At 45.0% G+C, this 23,455-nt stretch overlaps 1 protein-coding gene across 1 annotated transcript in view; it reads left to right on the forward strand.

Moving 5' to 3' along the window:
• LOC142576259 (uncharacterized) overlaps positions 1 to 22,104 on the forward strand; it is a 151,807-nt gene extending 129,703 nt beyond the window's left edge. Inside the window, exons 7-8 of the mRNA XM_075686303.1 lie at positions 16,324 to 16,504; positions 16,743 to 22,104. The gene's annotated coding sequence lies outside the window, so the exon portion shown is untranslated. The remainder of the gene's footprint in view (positions 1 to 16,323; positions 16,505 to 16,742) is intronic.
• Positions 22,105 to 23,455: the final 1,351 nt, after the last annotated feature.

Here is a 23,455-nt window from a genome sequence, read left to right on the forward strand (position 1 = left end):
CTGAACGGTGTCATTCCAGTAGTTTCTTGTCGAGCGGTATTGTAGGCGAAGGTAACGTAGGGCAAAATCTGATCCCAGTTCTTATGCTCTACGTCGACATACATGCAAAGCATGTCTGTAAGGGTCTTATTAAGACGCTCGGTTAGTCCGTTCATCTGTGGATGATTTGTGGTTGTTTTCCGGTGGCTTGTACCACTGAGTCTGAGAATCGAGTCAAGGAGTTCGGCAGTGAAGGCAGTTCCCCTGTCTGTGATGATGACTCTTGGGGTGCCGTGCCTAAGGACGATGTGTTCGATGAAAAAATGAGCTGCTTCGGCTGCTGTGCCCCGCTGGGTAGCTTTCATCTCCACATAACATATTTGTAAAAGTGCTGTGAAGAAGTTGCGGTTGCACTCATAATTAAAACGGCGACCTGCTGCTCTGCCTCCTGCTCTACAACCCCCGTTTTGACGTTGCGACTATACACACACATATACACCCTATTGAAAATTTTTATGAGAAATTGAACAAGATGTATGCATGTCGCACAGATTTGACAAGAAATGAACGATATGCTGTGCATATTGAACGAGCTCTCTTAGAAAATGGGCAAGACCTGTATGAAGTGCTACGCAGACTTTTACAAAGTGCACGAGATTTATGCGATGTGCTGTAAGAATGCGTATAGAGCTTGTATGACGTGTGCGATGTGCTGTGTAGACCTGACAAGATTATGTATGAGGTGTGTGAAGTGGCATGTGATGTGTATGCACTGTAGCCGTATGAGCAACATGATCTTTGAGGATGACTATGAATTGTGTACAAAGTATGTGCACCTAAGTCATAGTGCATACAAAAGCTCATTAATGACAGTGAGATTTATGATGAGTTGTTTGTAGTACATGCAAAAGAATGATCAATGTGCTGTATGGTGACATTGAACCATTGTGACACATATATACGAGCATAAATTACAGAGCAAATATGTTCAGAGTTCAACTTCTGGAATTTCATGCAACGAACACATACACCCCCATCAAAGCTGGTGTCGGTACTTTTGATGCAATGATTTTCACTCGGGGACATACATGATGAACACTTATGGCGATACTACTGCCTTTGCATTACGCATTCCTCGACCAGCCAATAAGCACTGGATAGCACAATGATATTGTCGAAAGCTATCATCAGAGAATGAATCCCTTGTTCGGAGTAGATCTGCCTAAGATTTTAACACAATATAGGAGTCGGGTACCATCAGTTTCATAATAAAATGCTACATGTTTGTTTGTGCACACAATAAAAGAATCTGGCCATGTGATTATAGCGCATTGGAAACATTTAAACAAGGACGAGTTGGCAAAGGAGTTTATTGCAAGCAGTTTGATCAGTGACAGAAGATGCATGCACTTTGTCACATCCTAATAATATTGCTTGCATCAGAGATAGTAATGGGCGAACTTGAACCTGCATATTTTCCAAATAGCCAAGTGTGTCAACCAGAATACCATCAAATACAAATCTGCTCTTTTCATTAGCCATGCTAAGAGCATGTTAGTGCCTGTTTATGTCAAACCGTAGAAGGCAGGCATGAAATTGGCCATGCATGCCCACATAAAAATAAAAAGCAGAGTCACAAAACACAGTGTAAATAAGTTGAACAGATAGCCAAAATAGCAGTCAAAATCCATCGCGCTTTATCACAAATAAATAAAAGAAATAATGAAATTCAATAACCATCAATTCCTAAAAATTTCATGCCATCAATGCACAATTACTGCTATGAAAAATTATTTACACTAAGTCTTTCACAACTTGCTGAGAGAACTTGACCTTGTAAAAAATCCTCATATGTGCACAGCAGTGGTAAAAAACAAGGTTAGCATCACAACTTTGTGACCATTATCTGCCTACATACTACACAAAACTGAACTTGAAATTGTAGGAGAAATTACAAAGTAGTTCGTGTGCCAATGACGGTTAAGCGCACTGCAATGCCTTGCGATGCATTGAAAGCTGACCTCGAAGCAACCAAAATGTAAGTGTCCCTACATTGAAGCAGGGTCTTTAAATGACGAACTTGTAGCACATCCTGGCACTCACGGAAGTGCTCACCAAACGGAAAACACTTTTGCAAAGCGCAGTAACGACGCATGTAAGATGCGCGCGCACACAGACAGAATGCAAGCAGTTTCCGAAAGCACTCGCGAAAGACTGTACGGATGTGCTTACGCGTTCGACGCATTTCAGAAGCGCATGCGCGCACACACATTCACAGAACACGAGCAGTTTCCAAAAGCACTCGTGAAAGATGGTACAGATGTTCTTACAAGAAAGCAAATCCAGCCGGCATGGCACCATTGCCCGATGCACAAACAGCACCACTCATTAACAGCACACATCCGTAGAACGGCGTACAACTGAGAAACGTGAACGCCTTCTACCATTCACAAACCAAACGACGATGTGCTGCGAACTTCAAACAGATTTTACGGCCCTTACCGGTTCATACGGCTGCTCCGCAGGCTGTCCTCGCTGTTGAAAGCAATGTCAGCAAAGTTGTTGAAACAGGCCGCCTAATGCGCACAACATGGAAATAATACGCCTCTACTACCCATGGGATCACGGTTACAGGAACCAGAGACGCCGTAGTAAACATCCTCTATCGTATTGAAATGACGTCATTTGCCCTCATTTTGGACGAGGTTTATGGTCACTTTCTCAGCCGCGCGACTCTTCCTTTCGACCAGGCTACGACTTCTTCCTGGGACTGTGACGGTGCTGCGGTAGAGCTCTGCATGAAGTGAGTGGCGCTGCTCTGCTGACATGTGCATGCTAGTTGCAGGTGTTTGCGCTGTAGCCGATTTTATTTTCTCACTGTGTGTGCCTTGTCACTGTTTTCGTGCACGTGGCTGACGTTTGAGGCCTTTTGCGTCCGGTCCAAGTTCTGCACTCATGGAGATGCCAGTACCGGCGTCATGTGGGTCACTGAGCGTTAATATTGCATTCGCTCTTTGGTTTGTAGGTCCACTTTCTCTTCATATCATTCCTTCGGACGTGCACCCCCAGGTATGGTGTCTGTAGAATATTATACTTCAGCTTAAACAACAACAGAAAGAAATAACGGCTGCTTTATTCAGTGAGCACCATGTAAATGCCAAGTGCCGCGACAAACAACCATAAGCGTGCCAGGCTGTTGGGGGCGAGGAGTTACGGAGTCGCCATCTGTTGGAAGCACCTCCCTTGCGTAGTATGAGGGATCACGTGGCGCGCTCCTCATAGGTTTCGCTTATGGCGCTCAATAAAAACACCACGCGGCAACCCTTGTGGACATTTATCTAGGTACTTTCAAAACTAGGGAAGTTTTTGACTGTCAATATAATAATTTTGTGCAAACTGAAAGCACAGAATCCTTTACAGACGCTATCTTTTTACCGAATACATACAGTGAACGCCACTGCGCACGGTCGCCGCGATGGAGTTTCCTGAACCAGCTTCTTGCGTGAAAGGTAGGCAAACACTGAGAGTAAACCGTCAAACACTGAGAGTAAACCATGTGAAATATGTTCATATCGTGGGCTGTCTGTATAACGAAATGGGGCATAACAGAATGAGGCCTCAATGCAGCGATCGCATGGGTTCACGGCGACCGACTGCGCGTCTGCATGCATGTCCACGCACAATGTTTTGCTTTTGCTGTGAGCGCGTTTTTGCATCATGCCGGGAGCATTAGGCTGCAGCATGTGAGCATTTGACATTACACTAGCAACCATTGCTGCGTGGACGTTATCTACAATGCACTAAACTCATAAACATCGACTTGATACTGCAGCTTATTTAGCTTTTGCAGCCAGCCTGCAGGACTGTACCTACAGCAATCTCCTCGGCATCCTCCTGTGAGCACAGTATTTTAGAAAAAAGACTTGCTTTCTTTTGTAGTCATTTGCGTGGTTAGTTTGCATCGTGACATGGTCAGCACTGTAGGTGGCTGAGAGGTTGCTGCCATTACACTGTACACAGGCATGTCTGCCTCCCACGTTATCATTTCTTGTAGACGTGACAAGTGAATTTTGCAAAACTGTTTCTTTACTGAATGAAAGCCGCCTTATCTCATCTTTTTGTGAAGCACTCATTGAAGCTAATTTCTGAACATCATTGTGAGGACAGGCTATTTCAGAAAAATGTTCATGAGCGTATGATGGGGGAAGCTGGTCGGGACATGTGCCTCCAATGAATTTTTTCGGACCTGCGACATGAGTAAATGCAATATATTACAAAGTTCATGTCAACAGAGAGTATTACTACATATGTTCAGGCATAAACTTCACATATAAAAGAAGCCCAAGGGCGAATGGTACAACTTACGGCCAAAGAGCTCTTTGATAGATTCTCTGGCATCTATATTCGGATCTTGTGAAGGGCTTCCCCAGGTTTCTGGAACCTCTGTACATGATGCTGGCTGGAAGTCATTCACCCTGAGGACTGCAGCAGCAGCATTTGCCCAGGTATGCCTTGCATAAGCATTTGCTTGAGATTATGGCATGCTGAGGTGAAAGCTGAATTGCATATCTGCAGTGAACAGCCACATGTGCATGCATAGAATGAGGATTCATGCTTTCTACAACAAAAATTGCCTAGTACGTCCCTACATAGACAACTGTGCCACACCAAGCAGCAAAGCAGCGAAAAGTGTACCGTGGCAAGCACCAAAAAGTTGGGAATGCACAACACAGCAAGCAGCAAAAAGTGAGAGATGCATAGCAATAATTGACAGACCATGTCTAGAGAATGCGCAACACAGCAAGTAGCAAACATGAGAGATGCAATATATAATTTGCAGGTCAAGTCCAACACCTCACTTCAGATAATCACTATTAAATGGCAGACCGACACAGCAGCGGGCTTGGCTGGTGATTCACGATTCGAGACCCAGCCACAGCGACGATTAACAATTCGACCGGTGCGAAGTGGTGAAGTGACCAGGTGTGTCCAAATGACCACAAATGGTCGGGCTGATTCGGTGACAATTAACTACCACGGGGCCGGGGCCCTAGGAAAAATTCTAATACAAGAACTAATAGCCTATGAGCTAAGTTATTGACACTAATATAGTGTATTAGTGTTAGACTAAATAGCCTGTATTTGGCTGATAGTTGACATTAATAGGACTAGAGTAATAGCCCGTATTAGGCTAACTGGACAAGACCAATAGGGCTAGACTAATAGACCTATTAGCACTGGTACTAATAAGTGTATTGGACGTTCTAGTCTACACACAGGCACACTGAGCAGCTAGATCCTCCTTGTAGCTTACCACAGTGGCACGCACGTACATTGTACAAAAGGTCTTTATTTCACTCCACATGTTCGTTGCCTGCTTATTAGAGTTCTCGAAGATTGCTGGCACTTTCTTCATTGCTGTCCTGCTGCACTCACTTTCGTTATGTCAGCAATCTTGACAGCAAGGGTTTTGTTTATCAGTTTCTTTTTCTTTTTTCCATTTCCCCAATCGGATAACGTTGTAGTAAACAGTTGCTGAAGAAATCTGGGAACCAAACACACATAAACAAATTTCACGACGCACACGCACACCCAGAAAACATGAAAGGCTCACAGCAAGACAACAATAATTGCAACGAAGTGCTCTTGATCAAGGCGCAATAAAAAATTGGCCAACATTGACATTCTGGGAGCTGCCTGTTGTAAAGTGACGTCAGCCGCAATCAGACTGCCTTGCAAGTGCTGACGGCGCGTGAGTTTATCGTCTCATATATTTGCCTTGTTCTCCCTTTCCTCTTCCCCCTCTCAGTTTTGTATATAGTGGAACCTCATTAATTCGAAGTCCATCGGACCGCGAAAAATCGTCGAATTAACTGAGTATTTGAATTATCAAAAATGGTTGAAAAACGAGAAATAAAACGTGGCTGTATCAACACTGCACCTTTATTTTGCCTGAAAAACGGTCACTTGAAGTAGTCATCGATGCGTGACTGCTTGGCGCAGTAGTTAGCTGCACCGTAGGCTGCGTCCTCCAGTCTGCTTACAGTGCGCAGCAATTCACTATTACCGCCACTACACTCCACAAAACTGCGCACAACGTTCAGCGACTCAACGACTGCAGCTAAAGCTGGTGCTCGGGTGGGCTCAACATTGCCTTCACCTTCGTTGGAAGGCCCGTTGTCACATATTTCTTCTTCCATGTCGGCATAAGACGTTCGGGCATCAAGTTCCACACTCAAATATTCCTCAAAGGTCAATACGTTGCTCTTGTCGCCGTTTTCTTCATCGAAGTCGGTCATGCGCGCACATAATGACTCTCCTTCATCATCCAGTGTGCAGTTGGCATCAGATGCGTCCTTGGAACTGTCATCTTGTTGCTTGGAAAAACCGGCGTGCACAAAGCAATGCCTGATCATATCTCCCTCCACCTGCTTCCAGGTGTACACGATTAGGCAAATGGCACCCAGTAGGTCCACGAAATATTGTTTGCCGTTATCATAGCACATCAAGATCCACTTAAGCAAATGACAGCGATAAATCTTCCTCGCTTGCAGAATAACGCCTTGGTCCATAGGCTGCGATACAGCTGTAACATTCGGTGGCAGGAAGACAAGCCTAACTGCTGTCAAGTTCCGGATGTCGGCATGGGCGGGGCAGTTGTCAACAACAAAAAAACTTTTCGTCTCGCGGCAGCAAACTTATGGTCAAGGTGCCTCACGTACTCCTCAAATAGCGCTGCCGTCATCCAAGTCTTCTTGTTACTTCTGTACAGCACGTCATCCTTAGGAGGAAGTCATGGGTTCTTGAAGCACTGAGGCTTCTCCACTTTTCCGATGATCAGCAGCGGGAGTTTGTGACTGCCAGACATATTCACACCAAACAGAATGGTTATTCTGTCCTTGGGTTGTTTTTTTCCCGTGACTACTACATCCTTTGGCACAAACGTCTTCGTTGGCAGCATTTTATAAAACAATGCGGCCTCGTCCATGTTGTAAACATCATCCTCCACATACTGCTGAAGCAGCGGAGCCAATGTATGCTTTTTCCAATTCTCGACAACATTTGGGTTGACGCTCCTGCTTTCGCCGTATACTGTCACGAACGTGAGGCTATTGCAGTCTTTAAATCTGGACAACCAGCCGTTGCTGCACTTAAATGCTGCATGGCCCAGCTGCAGCGCAAGCTCATCGGCCTTTTCGCGCAGCAGCGTGCCATTCACAGGCAGGTGTGCTGCATTTACATGCTGAAGCCACTTTATCAAGGCGTCTTCAACGTCCGGATACGTAGGAAAACGAATCCTTGTCCGCTTCGTCTAATGCATCTTCCCGTAGGCCTCGAGGATCTTTGTCTTATTCTTCAATATTGTTGAAAGGGTCGATAAAGGCACCTTGTGCTTTTCCGCCAGCTGTGTTTTGGAGCTCGTCCATTTTTCAGTCTCCTCAATTTGGCACACTTTCTGTCAGAGAGTCAGAGTTCTGTACTTTGGCATTTTCTTAACACCAACAGTGCGCACGTGGTCAAGAATAACTAGCTGAGCACAGAACACGTCTGGTTGCAGCACAGAACAATCAAAACACTACGAGCAGTGCCTGCCACAAGCTAGACAAAGAAACAACGGAAGCGGAACCAGAAAAATTTCCACCTAGTGGAGCCTGGTTGCTTGGCAACTAAAGCTAGCCTCGAAAACCGGCTGTAGCACTGTGCAGATCGCTGAGGCACAACAAAGCACCGGGAACAGGATAGATAGATGGATGTTATGAGCGTCCCCTTTGGAACGGGGCGGTGGGTTGCGCCACCACGCTCTTGCTATTATACTGCCTAAAGTTCTACCTAGGTTAAAAAAGGAAAAAAAAAACACTATGAACTACCACGCCCAAATTTTCTGATCCCCTATTGTGAACTGTGCTTTTGTACCTCTTCATCTTTCGTCGTTTCCCTACTTCCACCAATCCTCCAATCACCTTTTACTAATGCCTATTGCAGACATGTTTGCTTCACAACTGCTCCTGCTGAACCCAAGGGCTTCAAGGAGGCCAATGGTGCCTAAATCGACCGCTGGGTAGACGTCTTCACATTCTAATAAAACATGCTCCATTGTTTCCCTAGCTTTACTGCAGCAAGCACATGCTTCTTCTTCCTTCTTATATCTCGCCTTATAGGTGCGTGTTCTAAAGCATCCCGATCTCACTTCGAAAAGCAATGAGCTTCCCTTTGAGTAATTATAAATGGTTTCTTTCCTGGTTTCGTTTTTTCCTCTTAAGTAGTTACTCATGGCAGCTTTCTTTTGCATTGCCGCCACCCCTGAGATTATTTCAGCCTCTCTGACTTTCCCTTTGACGTGCTTTGTTGCTGTGTTGCCCACCCTACAGGCCGCATACTTGCTGGTAAGCTTCCTAGTTCTTTTCCTCCACTATGAGTCAATGTTTTATTTTCCTGTACAGATACCTGAACACTCTCCCAGCCCATTTACTTTCTTCCATATTCCTCAGATGTTCTTCATACTCAATTTTACTGTGAGCTTCCCTAACTTCAAAACTAGTCGAGCCCATATCACCCTGCACAGCTTCATTTGTAGTCTTCCCGTGAACGCCCAATGCGAGGCGACCCACTGATCTTTGGTTCCTGTTGAGTCCTGATTGTACCCCTGATTTAAAGCAAACAACCCCATTTCCAAAAGTAAGTCCTGGAACCATTACACCTTTCCACATACCTCGGAGGACCTCGTACCTATTGTATCCCCACAGCGCTCTGTGCTTCATTATGGCTGAATTTCTCTTCCCCTTTACTGTTATGGTTTTTTCCTGTGTTTTCATATATCTATTGCCTTCGTTTACACATATACTAAGGTATTTATATTTTGTTGCCCGAGGTATTCTTGGCACTGTATCTCCACTGTCTGTTCACTGTTTTCACTGAATACCATAACACCTGGTTTTAGAACACTAAATTTCAAACCTAAATTGTTGCCTTCCTGTCCAGAGATATTAGACAGACGTTGCAAATCACTTTGCTTGTTAGCTAGCAACACAATGTCGTCCGCATAAAATAAGCCTGGGAGTTGCTGCTCTACTACTATACCCGCCTGTTTGTATCAGAGATTAAACCCTATATTACTTCCGTCTAGCGCCCTCTCCATCCTCACCATGTACATCATAAACAGCAGCGGAGATAAAGGGCACCCCTGCCTCAGTCCCTTGTTGATATGAACTTTCTCCTCGCTCCTCATCCCTTCCCATTCAACGCAAACTATTTTCTAGGTAAATCTCTCTCAAAAGCTGTAGACAATCGTTATCTAAGCCTTCCCCTTCCAGAATATCCCACAAAATGTTGCGGTCTATGTTGTCGTAAGCTCCTGTAATGTCTCAAAAGGCCACATACAACGGTCTGCTTTCTGCTTTTGATATTCTAATACACTAAATAAGAACAAACAAGTTATCACCCAAACGTCTACCTATTCCGAAGCCATTCTAAAGCTCTCCCAAAATGCCATTATTCTCTGCCCATGCTTGAAGCTATAATTTTATTGCCTGCATTGCTAGCCTGTATATTACCGATGTAATGGTCAACGGTCTACACGAGTGAATTCTGTCTTTCTCCCCCTTACCTTTATAAATTAAATTCATTCTACTTTGTCGCCAACTGTCTGGTATCCGTCTATCTTTTAAAGTTTTTTCCACTGCTTTCACAAGAGCTTCCTTACTTTTTGGTCCTAGTTCATTTATCAGCCTAATGGGAGCCTTGTCTAGCCCTGTGGCTGTGCGCTTAGGAATTTTCTCTTCCGCTCTCTTCCAGTTTAATTTTTCAGCAACAGCTCCTTTTCTACTTGGGTCTCTTTCATACTCTTTTTTCTTCAAATATAACCTCGTCATTGCCTTAGAAAGATTCAGCTGTTACTTTTCGGATGTAATTTATTGCCGCTTCTCCTTCAAGTCTTGTTTTCATCTTCGTCTAGGATATGTTGTATTGTTGTTGACTTCTTGCCTAATAATTTTATATGGTTCTAAAATATTCTAGATGTGGCCTTCTTTTTCTCACGTATTTCTGACAACCAACGTTCACTTTCACCTTTTAATTTTGCTTGCACCAGTATTTGAACCATAGACTTTTTGTCCCGGTATATTTCCCATTTACTGGTTACTTCATCCTGCGGCAACTGTGCCTTCTTTGCCTGCCTGTGCTCTCGAGATGCTTTCTGTTGTTCGGCGATCGCATCTGGTATCTCCTTGTTCCACCAGCTTTTCGGTTTCTTTTTTCCTTTCCAACAAACATGTTGTTTCTCTTTCCATATTCCTGTCGTTATTACACTTAGAAGCTCACCATATTCCCACTTTTTACTTGGCCATTGGCCAAGTTCTTCCTCAACTCTAGTGACTATATTTGCTATTTGTTCAGCGTTCAAATTTGGGCTGGCCATTTTGCACTTCTTGCTCTCTTTCCCAACTACATATCCCATTTTGAAAATGATGTGTTTATGGTCACTCCCTGTGCTGCTAAACCCTTCCTCATCGATGACCTAAGTTATCATGAATTCCTTCTCTCATCAGACAGTAATCAATGGTCGATTGCCACTCTCCCACTTCCCACGTGATCTGCCCTTCACACTTAGGCCCCGTATTCATGATAACGAGGTTATGTTGCTCACAAAGGTCTAGCACTGACTTCCCGTTATTGTCAGTATAGCCATCTAAATCCTGTATGTGGGCATTCATGTCACCTGTTCGGACAATTTCAGCGCCATTCCCGAAACCCTTAATATCAGCGCTTATGCATTCCACTAACTCTTTATTCTTCCCCGTGCAATTTTTTCCGGTCCACAAATACGTAACGCCCAGCCAAGTTTCTTTCCCACTCATTGTACCTGATAACCAAAGATGCTCTTGACATTGTGAATTTCTCTTTTCCATTTGGCTTCCTGATGGATGAGCATTCCGACTCCCCCTCCCTTTCTTTCCGACTTAGTTCTGTTGCACCCCCTCCTCAAACATAATTCTCAATAACTGGCGGCTCTTCCGAGTCTCTAAGGTGTGTTTCTGTAACCGCATACACCCCTATTTGTTCTCTATGTAACTGCTCCTCAATCTCTGCCCACTTTCCCTTTCTTCTGCTGTCCTGCATGTTTATGTAGACTATTGTATGGCGAGCTATTTCTCTTGCTTTCCTCCTTTTTCTGTTATCGATGGTGATGCTCTTATGATGTTCCCCTAGGGGAACATCTTCATTACTATCTACTCTGACCTCCTGAGCGCCCGCGGGCCTGTAATTGAAGTGGATCCCGTCTTGTTTAAAACCACCACAACTTCTCACTTCCCTGTTTACTTCGACAACCTCGAAGCCTTTCTCTTTTTTTAGAAAGTTGATTTAAAATGCCACCTGGCTGCCGCTCCAGCAACCATACTGGCCTCAGAGACTGGCACACAATTTTTTTTCATTGCGGATCACGGAGGCTATGGTTTAAACTGACGTATTATCCAGATATGGGCACACTGGCTGTTCAAATTATCCGGCAAAATTTCCATGCAAACTGTTGGAACCGCCGAAAACCTTCGAACTACGTGGGATTTAGAATAAACCGAGTTCGAATTAACAAGGTTTTACTGTACACTCCGATACGGAAGCAAAACATTCATGGACCAACCTTCGAACTGCATGCAGTCGTTTACAGTAGGACACGCCACGTGTGTGATAACTATGTAACAGTGGCAACGAGGCCAGACAGAACCCTCGAGTTGAAAAATGGATTAAGCCAGACAGTTAAGCAGGAAACAGCGGCTGCGGGAATACTGACCATGGCTCGTCATTAACTAACAGTCCGACAACTGGAAGGCCTACATCACGAAGGCAGAAGCTTATTTTGAGGCAACTGGCGTCAGTGACTCGGGAAAGAAGAGGTCGTTGCTGGTAGCAGCATTAAGTATGCGCACCGTGCAAGTGCTCTCGGGGCACGTTGCACCGAGGAAGCAGTCAAAGTTTTGGATGACTACTTCGACCTCAAGAGTCATGAAATAACTGAGAGCTACCGATTCTTCAATCGCTGCCAGTTGGAAGGTGAGCCCATTCAACAGTTCATCGTTGAAGTTCACCGGATTGCAGATGGCTGTAATTTCAGTGGCATGCTAGACTGCATGCTTCGCGACAGGATCGTCTGTGGAGTGAGGTCAAGCGCTGCTGAGAAGCAGCTATTAGCGAAAACAGATTTGACGTTGAGGGAGGCTGAAGCAATTGCCATATCTGTAGAAGCAGCGGAAAAAGATACAAGAAAGCTGATGAGCCGGTGTCAGCATGTGGGCGTTGGGGAAGTAAGGAACACAACAGAAACGCCTACGGCTGAGCGAAAACGAGGCGTTACCGCTGTGGTGGATACGGCCATCTGGCGAAGATGTGCCAAAGCGACGTGTGGAAAGGACGCCCAAAAGCACGTTCACAATGCAGGCAAGGAGAAGCGTTTGCAGTAACAGCGGATGTCACTGAGGAAAATGGAGACGATGCGCACATTCGGACACTAACCGCACCCTCCAGTGGTCGGCTACCACCACCTATTCTTCGTACTTTCACATGGTGTGGCATTGACGTACCTATGATTGTGGGCACCGGCTCACCCGTCTGTGTTGTGTCCAAAGAGATTTTTGATAAAAACCTTGAACAGTGGCTGCAGTTAGAACCCACATGCATTAAACTGCCCTGTTATCTTGGAGAACTTCCAGTATTAGGGAAATTGAGTATTTCAGTGTCCTGCAATGACAAGGAGGTCAAGAGTTCCTTGATGGTGCTGAACTGTTCAGATCCGAGGCTCTGCGGACGAGAGTTGATTTCCAAGTTCTATTATGTAGGATCCTCGGTGTTGAATATATCAGTGCAACAAGGCTCTGGTCCAGGAAGCAGCCATACCGCCGCCATGCATGCCATCCTGTCAGAGTTCTAAGACATCTTTAGCCCTGAGCTGGGTCTAATCGACAGACACCCAATCCATCTGAAGCTCAAGGCAGGTGCCATGCCGAAATTTCGTAAGGCCCGTTCCATTTGCTTTACTCGACAAAGTTTTGAAAGAGATTGATAGGCTCGTAACACTTGGAGTACTGTCACCTGTAATGCCCGCTAAGTGGGCTACTCCCATTGTGCCTGTAATGAAGAAAAACGGCGCGGTTAGAATCTGTATTGATTTTAAGGTGACCTTGAATCCCGTATGTGAACTGGAGCACTACACATTGCCAGCCATTGACAACAGTTTCGCATGCCTGAATGGTGGGGACTGCTTCAGCACGCTGGATTTAAGAGACGCGTATGACCAGGTTGCTTTCGATGAGGGCTCAAGGAAGATGTGCGTAATCAATACATACCGTGGTTTGTTTTGGTACAGCCGACTACCGTTCGACATAGCTTCCGCGCCTGCCATCTTCCAGTGGAAAATAGAAACAGTTCTAAGGGCCTGACAGGTGTTCAGGCTTGCCTTGACTATGTTTTGGTACCAAGAAGCGGCAAATCGAGAATCAAGAACAGGTACTCCTAGCAACTGCCCACTGTCGCTGAGAACGTCAGCCGAACAAGGGGGCATAACAGAACCTGAGCATGAAGTTCAGCCGGAACTTGTAGGGAGCAACGCTGAACCCGTCAGATCACCCCAAGCCTTGCGGTGCTCTACACGTCAAAGAAAACCAGTTAAGCGACTTCAGTATTAAGGAAGAAATGTAAGGTGACGTCAGCCGCAATCAGGCTACCTTGCAAGCGCTGACGACGCATGTGTTTATCATGTATCTTTCCCTTGTTCTCCCTTTCCCCTTTCGCCTCTCCATCTCATATATATACGCTCCGAGACGGAAGCAAAACATTCATGTTCCAACATTCGAACTGCTTGCTGTAAGACACCACGTGTGTTGGAACTATGTAACACTGCCAAGCAGTCATCTTGTGTATTGCTTTTCAAGCTATTAAGCACAATATGAGCTGTCAAAAAGGAAAACATATATAATGGTGGAACCTTAGTCTGGGAAAGTAATGTGTATTAGATGAGCATAAAAAACAAATATACAACTCTGGTTTTTATGTTCTGGTACCTATACCATGAAGCAAACAAATTGTGTAGGCTAAGCAGACAAGACAATCAGGAACATACTATAATGGGTATTACCCCATTGATTTAACCATCTGCTACAGGTAAGTTAGCACATGAAACTTAACTATAGATACTTAGTTTAAACATACCACTTAAGGTGGAGTACTTCGTTTTGTCCAATGCTGGCCTTGTGCCAGTTTTTGTCCGGTTCGACACTGCGCCGGTCACACTGTGGCCAGCCAAGCCTGCCGTGGGAAAAATGGCCACAACAGCTTCACGGACAAATCGGCTGTCCGTCTTCACAGCCATGAGACTGTTATAGACAGCTTCCGTAATGTATACGTCCTTCACCAAATGCACCTGAAACAAGTTGCATGTTAAATGCTTTACTTGTCATATTATGCAGCAAAAAGTACTCAAAAAGACTGGTCATTAGGAAATTAGTGTGACAAAGTTATCGCAGCATGACACAGGATCTGGTGTTATTCCATGTTTGCAAACAAGCACAAAGCTGCCACATTAACCTATCAAAGAAGTCTGTGTGAAAATAGAAATACTTACTCGTCCTTCAGCACTTTCATAAAGAGAAGCTGTCGACTTTCCAGAATTTGGCTCGTGATTTTCATTTAAGTTGCTGGATGATAGCTCTGAGCTGCCCTTCACTGATCCTTCAGGACTCTGAAGGGCTCTTGTGCTGCTTTTGGTGCGTCTGGGCTCCCGGAGGGCTGCAATGCCTTTTTTATGCTCCTTTCTGAGCTTGTGGGCAGAACTCTGTCACCGTGCGAGCTCTTTTCACAACAGTGTGTTTCTGGAATACAGGTTACCAAGAAATGCCAAATGTACAATACACAAACATAAATGATGGAACATTTTCCCACTGCAAGCATAATCTAAAGACAATGACACAGAATATCAGGCATGCACAGGCTCATCTACTTTCATGGTGAAATGGCAAGCATGTGGTCACGCTACGTGGAGTGTTGGTGCAGTCGCACATGGAACCAAACCTGCATATATATGCAGTTGTGCCCAACCTTATTAGACTAGCTTCAGTTGTAAAACTCTTCGCCCGCGCGCTTACAGCCGCAATGGCCTCCGAGATCCACTGCGGCGCACAGAGAAATGCACGTGGGGTAAATCTCGGAGGCCATGCAGCCGCCAGATGGCAGCGCGGTTCCATCGAGCTCCACTGCAGACTCCTCGCCGCATCCTTGAGCTCGTGCAGACAGGTAGTTTGCGCGTGTTTCACGATCGCTGGCATTCTCCCTTGTCCGAATTAGTGATATGAGATAGCGTTATCCTCATACAGCAATAAGATTTATCGGGCTAGTTAGTTCATACTGAAAGATGGGTAAACTGCACGAAAGGAAGACACGCATCCAGTGAAGCGCAGAAGCTATGTTTCTAAACGTCGTATGTTTCTTCCTGTCTGAATGTTTCGTGCAGTTTACTTCTCACCTAGAGCAGCTTGGCACGTTTCCTCACCACTTTTACTTGCTTAATTAACACTTTGGTATGAGGCAGTTATAAGCCAGCTAGCGAGACCAAATTTATTATCCACAAAAATAACAGCACAGCTTTTTTATGAGCCTATATTTAATTTTTTTAATGAAAACTTTATTAAAGAATATGAAGGAAAAAAATCTGCATGACCCACATATATATAGCTAAGACCGAAACTGTTACAAGGGGCAGAACCTAGGCAAATGATTTGCGCTCACGTGGATACCAACTCCAGCTACAGCAGCTTGCCACGTTTCCTCGCTGCCTTTACTTCAAGACCGTCAACTCTGCCTATTGGAATGGCTAGGTCATCCACTGTGCGGATGCTAACGTTGTTGAATGCCACGACCACATGGCCGAGAGCACTTGCCGTGGCTCTATATATGGCTTGCATTGAAGTCACGGCTAGGGACCCTGGGTACTATTTCGCCATGCTGGTGCAGTCACAGCGGCTGCGGTGCAGTTGATGCTATTCGTGTGTGCGTCGAAATGGTTATCTGCGTAGTTGTCGGACGCTCCAACTGCACGTGTTGGGCGAAATCAACAAATACAAACTTTTTCGTCTACCAAACATCATCGGACATCAAGGTGACCATACAAAAGTTATCCGTGAAGCGATGGGGTCTGTAGCTGGCTCGAATAAAACACGCCGACCTCAACACTGAAAGGACCAGCATACGTGTTTGTGGTAAACGATAAGCCCGTCGCATCTGCACAATGCTACTTTAGCTGCAGGATGTACAAGCACAGCGGAACGGCTTATTCTTTAACGAAAATTTTTCTTGTTCTTGTAGGCAGACCATCAAAACTGTGGCAGGAGGTGGACCCGGATTGGGCCCCTACGCTTTTGCTCAGATGCCATGCTCGCACAGCATGTAGCCGAGGCAGCGGAAACTGTGGAGGCGACGAACCTGGACTTCGTTACTGCTTCTCCGTTGCCCTCACCGCGTACAGACGATGAAGATGGTGAAAAAGGTGGGCGTCTTTGTTGTGCATTTGGAGCCGAAACAAAATATGAGAGAGAGGGGGGCTGACGCTGTTCTTTCTTTTTCAGCAAAATGGGGTAGGCCAGATGTTACTCTCCTGTTTTTTGCCAGCCCATTTACTATGCCTTCCTGCAAACCCTCCCCCCCCCCCCCACTCAAACTCCGTGTTCATTTTTGTTTGCAGCACATGATGAACTGCACAGTAAAATTAATTTTGTATGTTGCAGAGATTGCAGTCCAGACAGACATGACAATGGGTGACCTCAAAGAACTGAAGGAGTGTGTGTCACTTAATGAGCATCTCTATGCTGCAAGGAATGAAAGCAAGCTTCTGGAACTGACAGAAGAGTCTCTCAAATGTAGTGACAGAAAGGTTGCATACTACACTGGCATGGCAAATGTCACGATTCTTTATGCACTGTTTAGTGTCATGGAGAGATTTGTGTCACACAATGCGAAAAACAGTTTGCCAAAGTTCCAGGAATTGCTGCTCTTCATCATGAAGTTGAAGTTAAATTTGCACATTACTGACCTCGCTTTTAGGTTTAATGTGTCAGATGCCACAGTATCACACATATTTGATAAATGGCTGCATGCTGTGTACTGCCGTCCAAAGTCTCAAATTGTGTGGCCACAACGCAGTGCTCTGCAATGCAGTGTTTTACGATTCTTTTGGAAAAAATGTTGCAGTCATACTTGACTGTTTTGAAATGAAGACATAGAGACCATCTTCATTTCTGCCCAGAAGTGAAACATGGTCTCAGTGCAAAGGTAGTAACACGGCGAAGTATTTAATTGGCATTGCACCACAAGGTATCGTCAACTTCATTTCTAAAGGCTGGGGAGGACGCACTAGCGACAGGCACATAACTGAGCACTGTGGTTCTTTTAGACAACTTATTTCCAGGTGACGTGCTCGCAGGCCGAGGGTTCTATGTCTGAAAATGTTTGGTTTTGCTGCGCTAAACTTCATGTACCAGCGTACAAAAAGGGGAAGAAGCAACTTTCTGCAGCAGACGTCCTGAGCACTAGGAAACTAGCAAGTGTAAGGATCCACATTGAGAGAGTGATCGGGCTAATCAGAAATAAGTATGTTATCCTGAAGGCCACGCTGCCCATCGACTATGTGGTTGGAAGACCTGGAGACAATTTGGCACCTCTTGACAAGATTGTTACGGTTTGCTGTGCCCTTTCAAATCTATGCCTTTGAATAGTTGCATCACTGAGAGAGTGTAACGGTGGCTAGGTGTGTCTCTCGAATGGGCAAAGATGATGAAAGTTATGGGTCCGAATCCCTCTGAGGAACTTTTCTTTACTTGGGTATGTTGCCTTAAAGAGTGAATTCGAATAAGTGTGTTGCGCTAGCCATTAAAATAGCTGCAAAGTTATGCAGAACAGTGTTTCTGTGTGGTTGTTCTACGAATTGCATTGTTGGTCTGTACAATCGCACTCTCCACGTGGCAAAGGTGAAATGTTTAACCTTTGACAGTAAAGTTGCATGATTTACATTGTTTGTTCCTTTTTTTAATATTTTGTCTCTCTATGCCTTGCATGTACCATGCTGTGTGCCCTGTATTGGTTATACACCTTTTGCAGATACTAATCTGCATCACTGCTCTTGCCACTGTGCATAATGCAAAATCTTAAGATGCAAACATTTCAATTTAGTGAGTGTTGTAAATGAACACCAATTAAAATGTTTTTACAGTGCATCTATAATATGTATTTGTATTCTGATGATTGCCAGTTGCATGTGTTCAGGGCTCTCACTGACGCTGGTACTGTGGGGAGTGTTTGCATGCAAAGCACCGTGACATAGAAGGATTGAAGAATGCACTGCATTTTTTAGAAGTCCTGAAAACTCTGCTTATTCCTGACATATGTTTCATAGTCATTACACCAAATTTCTTCACACTGGCAGGCTCAGATTGGCAACATAGGTGGAATCCTGAACTGTGCTTTTAAAAAAAAGAGAAAACACACTAATTCGTCTTGTCTTTACACTGAGGACAAAACCACTTCTTTGCTCTTGGCTTTTGCTTGAGTCCAAGACAGGAGAAGTGGAACCACTTGTACTAGCATGACTCACTGTCACAAGCAACCATTTTTACAGTGTCTGGTCGACGGTAGAAACAGTATTCCACATCGTCAGACAGATTGTCTTCAAGATTGCTTTGTTGCCTTGTGTAGTAGTGGCTAAATAGCTCGGGTAAAATTACCCTCTCAAAAAACTGCTTCGCCTGAGTAAATGTATAGATGCAAAACTGCGTCACGTCTTACTCTTTCAATGTGTAACACGTTTGGTCCCCACTCCACAAAGTCGCAGAAGTGAACCTGGCACAGTCATCGGGGTCTAGATTTGATAGTAGTAAGCGTGATCTGGTCTTCAGCTCAAATGTTCCACCGGTATCGCTCAAGCATGAATTTTGGGTGGTGATCTCGGCACCTTCAGCAAAAATGGGAATTTCAACTCCACGACACTTTTCCTACAGCTACTGCATGAGACGATGGCATCTGGTGTTGCACCGATAAAAGGGTAAGCAGCGCTGAGGTGCAAAGCAGACCTGCGGCATTGCAAGTTGTGATGTTTGGTGGTTTCCTGATCTGTGTAAGCTTGGAAAGCATCTCGTTCATGGTCCAAACCCCACATGACGGCAGGGACTTTGACGGAAAAATTTTTCTAGCATTATGACTTCAACAGCGATATGATGGGGCTTTCAATATTTGTGTGGCGAACCCTCTTCATTACCGAAGCTGTTACTCTGCCAGCCCGATAAAGAAACCAGTCTGATGAGTTGCTCTACTGTCTTGTGGCAGCCTCAACTGACATTATTGTGCCCTTCCCAATTGAAAACTCAGATAGAAAGTTCTTAGCCTTCTTCATAAGCACGTCAAGGTCATCAGCCAAGTTCTGCTCACTGTACAACTTTCTTGAGCAGGCTGGGATTGTACGGGCTGCTGGAAGCTCTCGCAATATTCTGAAATTAGTGCGGGTACAACGTTGGTGGTTTGGAAAGCTCTATAAAGGCCTCCAAGTTCCTCTTCTGTTCGCGGTGGGATGTCCACATGTTTCCTCAGTTCGACTTCTGTTGTGCTGCTGTTTGCATCGTCTAGCTTTTGCTTTTTTATCCTGGATGAAGTGAAATCTATCTTTGAGCCTCATGAACTGTACTTTCTCCACATATGCAGGAAGTCAGATGGTGCTGTTTGAGGTACAGCTAATAGCATTCTTCATTCTCACACCAGTCTCGGTGGCATACAAGCAGGCTCTAACATGAGAGTATGCCTCTCCTGCTCCGGCCATAAAGGTGCAATGGGCTGTGAGCACAACCCCGCTTTGTTTGGCATAAGATCCACACATGTAGCAGCTGGTCTCGTATCCTTTGTGAATGGTTCACCTGAAAAGGAAATTTCAGGGTACAAATTAACGTTGGGCACATCTTTGCACGAACTTGTCACGCACTAAGAACCGGCAACAGCAACAAGCCGAATCAGTTAAGACAGGCCATAGAAATCGCGTGATGCGTAGCCAGTACATAGATTGGATGGAAAATCTGGGGCGATTGATATCCATTTCTTCATGCGCAACTTAATGCAAGAAAAATAAACTCTTTTGGTTTCCAATCTGAACAAAGCATCAACAGTTGCCATTATATGCGCATAAAAAAAAAAACGAGGCGTCATCTGAAATCTCCAAGGTACATGTGAAGAAACGGAGTCTAGCTTGACAGTTTGTAAATAATTCTTTTGTTTATGTGAGTCCTTAGACTTAAACATTTCTGGAATGAATTAATGTTATTTCTCCTTCTCTCTCGTTAAAAAACAGCTTACGAAACCTTGCTACTTACCGCTCCAAGCAGAAGCACCTTTTTACCTGGTAGCTGTTTTGCAGACAGACCCTTCACCCAGCCGCTAGTAAAATAATTATTCGCTTCGATCGACTTAAATGCCTTCATCTCCTCAAGGTTCAGAAAATTTGCAGAGAAAACAAGCTAATTGACGATGTCACCGTAACAAATCTCTGGGAATATGCCGACATCACTTGCCGTGTCCGTTCCCGGTCACAGCGTGAAGGGGTCGATCTTTTCACACATGCGTACTTTTTCCGCATGTCGCACGTGCTCACACCCCATGAGATCCAGGTGGTATTTCGCCTCCAAAGGCTGCTTGCTGAAAAGCGGCGGCATATCGCATGAAAAAAAACACTGCCTGCGACTGCGAAGGGATGCGCACGGCCGGGCCGCTGCACTGTGCTGACTCCGCATGGACTGCACCAACATGACCGCCACAGTGCGCGCCGGCCAGCGTGACGTCACGTGCAAGCCATGTATTCTCAGTTCCCACTGCAACAGCTTTTTCAATTTGAGAGAGCCTTTGTTCTGTTTTCAGAGTGAAAAACGTGACATATTTGCCGTTGATATCCAACATGAAAATGAGGTGGGAATTTCCAGCTGGAAAATCACTTTCCAGCCTGTTTTCCAGCTGGGAACAGCTCCCCAAGCTGGAAATTTTCCATATCTAGCTGGAAATGTCATTTCCCAGCTGGAAGTTTTCCATTTCCAGTTGGGAAGTTGCTATTTCCAGCTGGAAGTTTTCTAGTTAAGGCTGGGAAGTCTTATTTCCAGCTGGAAATTTTCCAGTTCCAGTTGGGAAGTCACATGTCCAGCTGGAAATTTTCCAGTTCCAGTTGGGATAAGTTATGTCGAGCTGAAAGTTCTGCAGTTCCAGTGGACAAAATTTCAGCTGCATAAAGGCTGTTCTATATAACTGCCTTGAATGTGCTGCTGTAGTTAAATATTGAAAAGCAGATCACACATAAGGTTTGGCATGCATTCATAAAGCTTGTAAATTTGCTTATGCAACTATATGAAAATTAGAAGTGCATTATCATTGCATGCATTCTATGATACACAATATGGAGTAAATGCAAATCAACAATATACTTCCAGATGAATAAACTCCCCTATAGTTATGTCTTGAGTACATAAGAGTGCTGCTTGTAGTCACATTTAATGTCAAACAGCAAATTTATTTGCTCAAGAACCGCAACAACAGTCATGAAGTGTGTGGCAAATACATATGTAATCTGTGCAAGAAAACATTCACATGCATTTTGCTTTAAAAGGCATGTAATGGAAAGCAAGTGTAAAGCATATGTTAGCCATATGAAAAAACAATCAACCTGCAGACATAGGAAAGAGAAATTACCAAGTGATCAATAGGGAGAATTAAATTAGGTTCTACATTCAAATGTATTGCTCAGCCCCTAATGTTATTCTGGCCAGATAACATATGTCTGCATAACATTATGAGCATGCGTGCCAGATCATGTGGTGTTATCACTACTAAAATGAGCATATACAAGTGTAATTTCATAACAATGTTCTATTGAATTGAATTTGCACTTTGTTCTCCTCCTTGCATGCAAGGTGAAAAGGCTGAAGGCTAGATTGCCTTACGAATGCCTCTACTACTATTACAGCGTGGCATACAAGCCAATGAGGACAATTATGAAAAACAGCATAGTATACAGTTTTAATTATAGAACTTACATATAGCAAAAAAATGTTGACAAATCATGGCATCTTACAGACGCACAAATATATATATTGTGAGACGAGGTTTAGGCAGCCAGTCTCTTCTTTATTCTCTCGAGTGAGAGCCCCACCACCAGGGTCCAAAACGGTGATGATGAGTATGTACAGGTGAGAATATGAAGCGTATGGATAATGCTCACACTAATTTCCCCGCACGCGCAAGCGGCCAGCCAGGCCGTGACTTAGCCAGGAGGGGAACGCCGAACGAATCGTTTTAGGCGCGAAACGTGAACGATCTCCGAACCACGACAACGATGGTCGGAAGAAACGTCTACGGGAGTAACGCGATAGTTCACGGGGGATGTTTGTTCGTTAATAATATAAGGTCCAAGAAAGCGGGATTCAAACTTCTCGCACAAACCGGGTGTACGAATGGGCGTCCAAAGGAGCACTTCCTCTCCAGGACGAAAGGAGACGTCGCGACGAGAGATGTCGTAACGTTGCTTGCGGTCTAGCTGACTGACTTCTGTGTTGAAGCGAGCGCGTTGACGGCATTCCTCAAGTCTCGAGACGAACTGTTCGGGTATACTGGCCGAGGTGTTAGCTGGGGCATTGAAGAAAGCGGCGTCGATGGTGAATGTCGGGGAACGGCTGTAAACTAGGTAGAAAGGTGAGTATCCCGTAGTTCGTTGGATAGCGGTGTTGTGAGCAAAAGTCACGAAAGGTAAAAGTTTGTCCCAGTTGTCGTGGTTTGGCCCGATATACATGGATATCATATCTATTAGTGTGCGATGAAATCGCTCGTTTAAGCCATTTGTTTGTGGGTGATATGCGGATGTTGTCTTATGAACTGTGCCACAAGCTCCGAGTACTTCTGCTAGCATTGTTGACATGAAAGTCTTGCCACGGTCGCTTAACAGTACACGAGGTGCACCATGGCGCAGCACAATGGCATCTAGAAAGAAGGTGGCAACGTCGGAGGCCGAACTAGAGCGTAGAGGAGCGGTCTCTGCGTAACGTGTGAGCTGGTCAACAGCTGTCACGACCCATCGATGACCTGCTGGCGTTATGGGCAGAGGGCCGACTAGGTCTATCCCAACGATGGCAAACGGTGTCTCGGGACATGGAATGGGCTGTAAAAGCCCAGCAGGAGGCGAAGTCGGACATTTCCGCCGTTGACACTGAACGCAAGAAGCGACGTACTTGGCCACAAAGGTAGACATGCCTGGCCAAAAGAAACGGCTCCTAACGCGGTGGTATGTTTTGTGGAATCCCAAATGGCCAGCAGATGGGTCGTCGTGCAAGGCTTCAAGGACTTGTGTGCGCATCGAACGTGGAAGAATAGGCACCCAGCGGTGTCCGTCGGAGTTGTATACGTAGCGGTACAGCACATCGTTGTCAAG

Source organism: Dermacentor variabilis, chromosome 3 (assembly GCF_050947875.1).
Source record: "Dermacentor variabilis isolate Ectoservices chromosome 3, ASM5094787v1, whole genome shotgun sequence".
NCBI lineage: Eukaryota > Metazoa > Arthropoda > Arachnida > Ixodida > Ixodidae > Dermacentor > Dermacentor variabilis.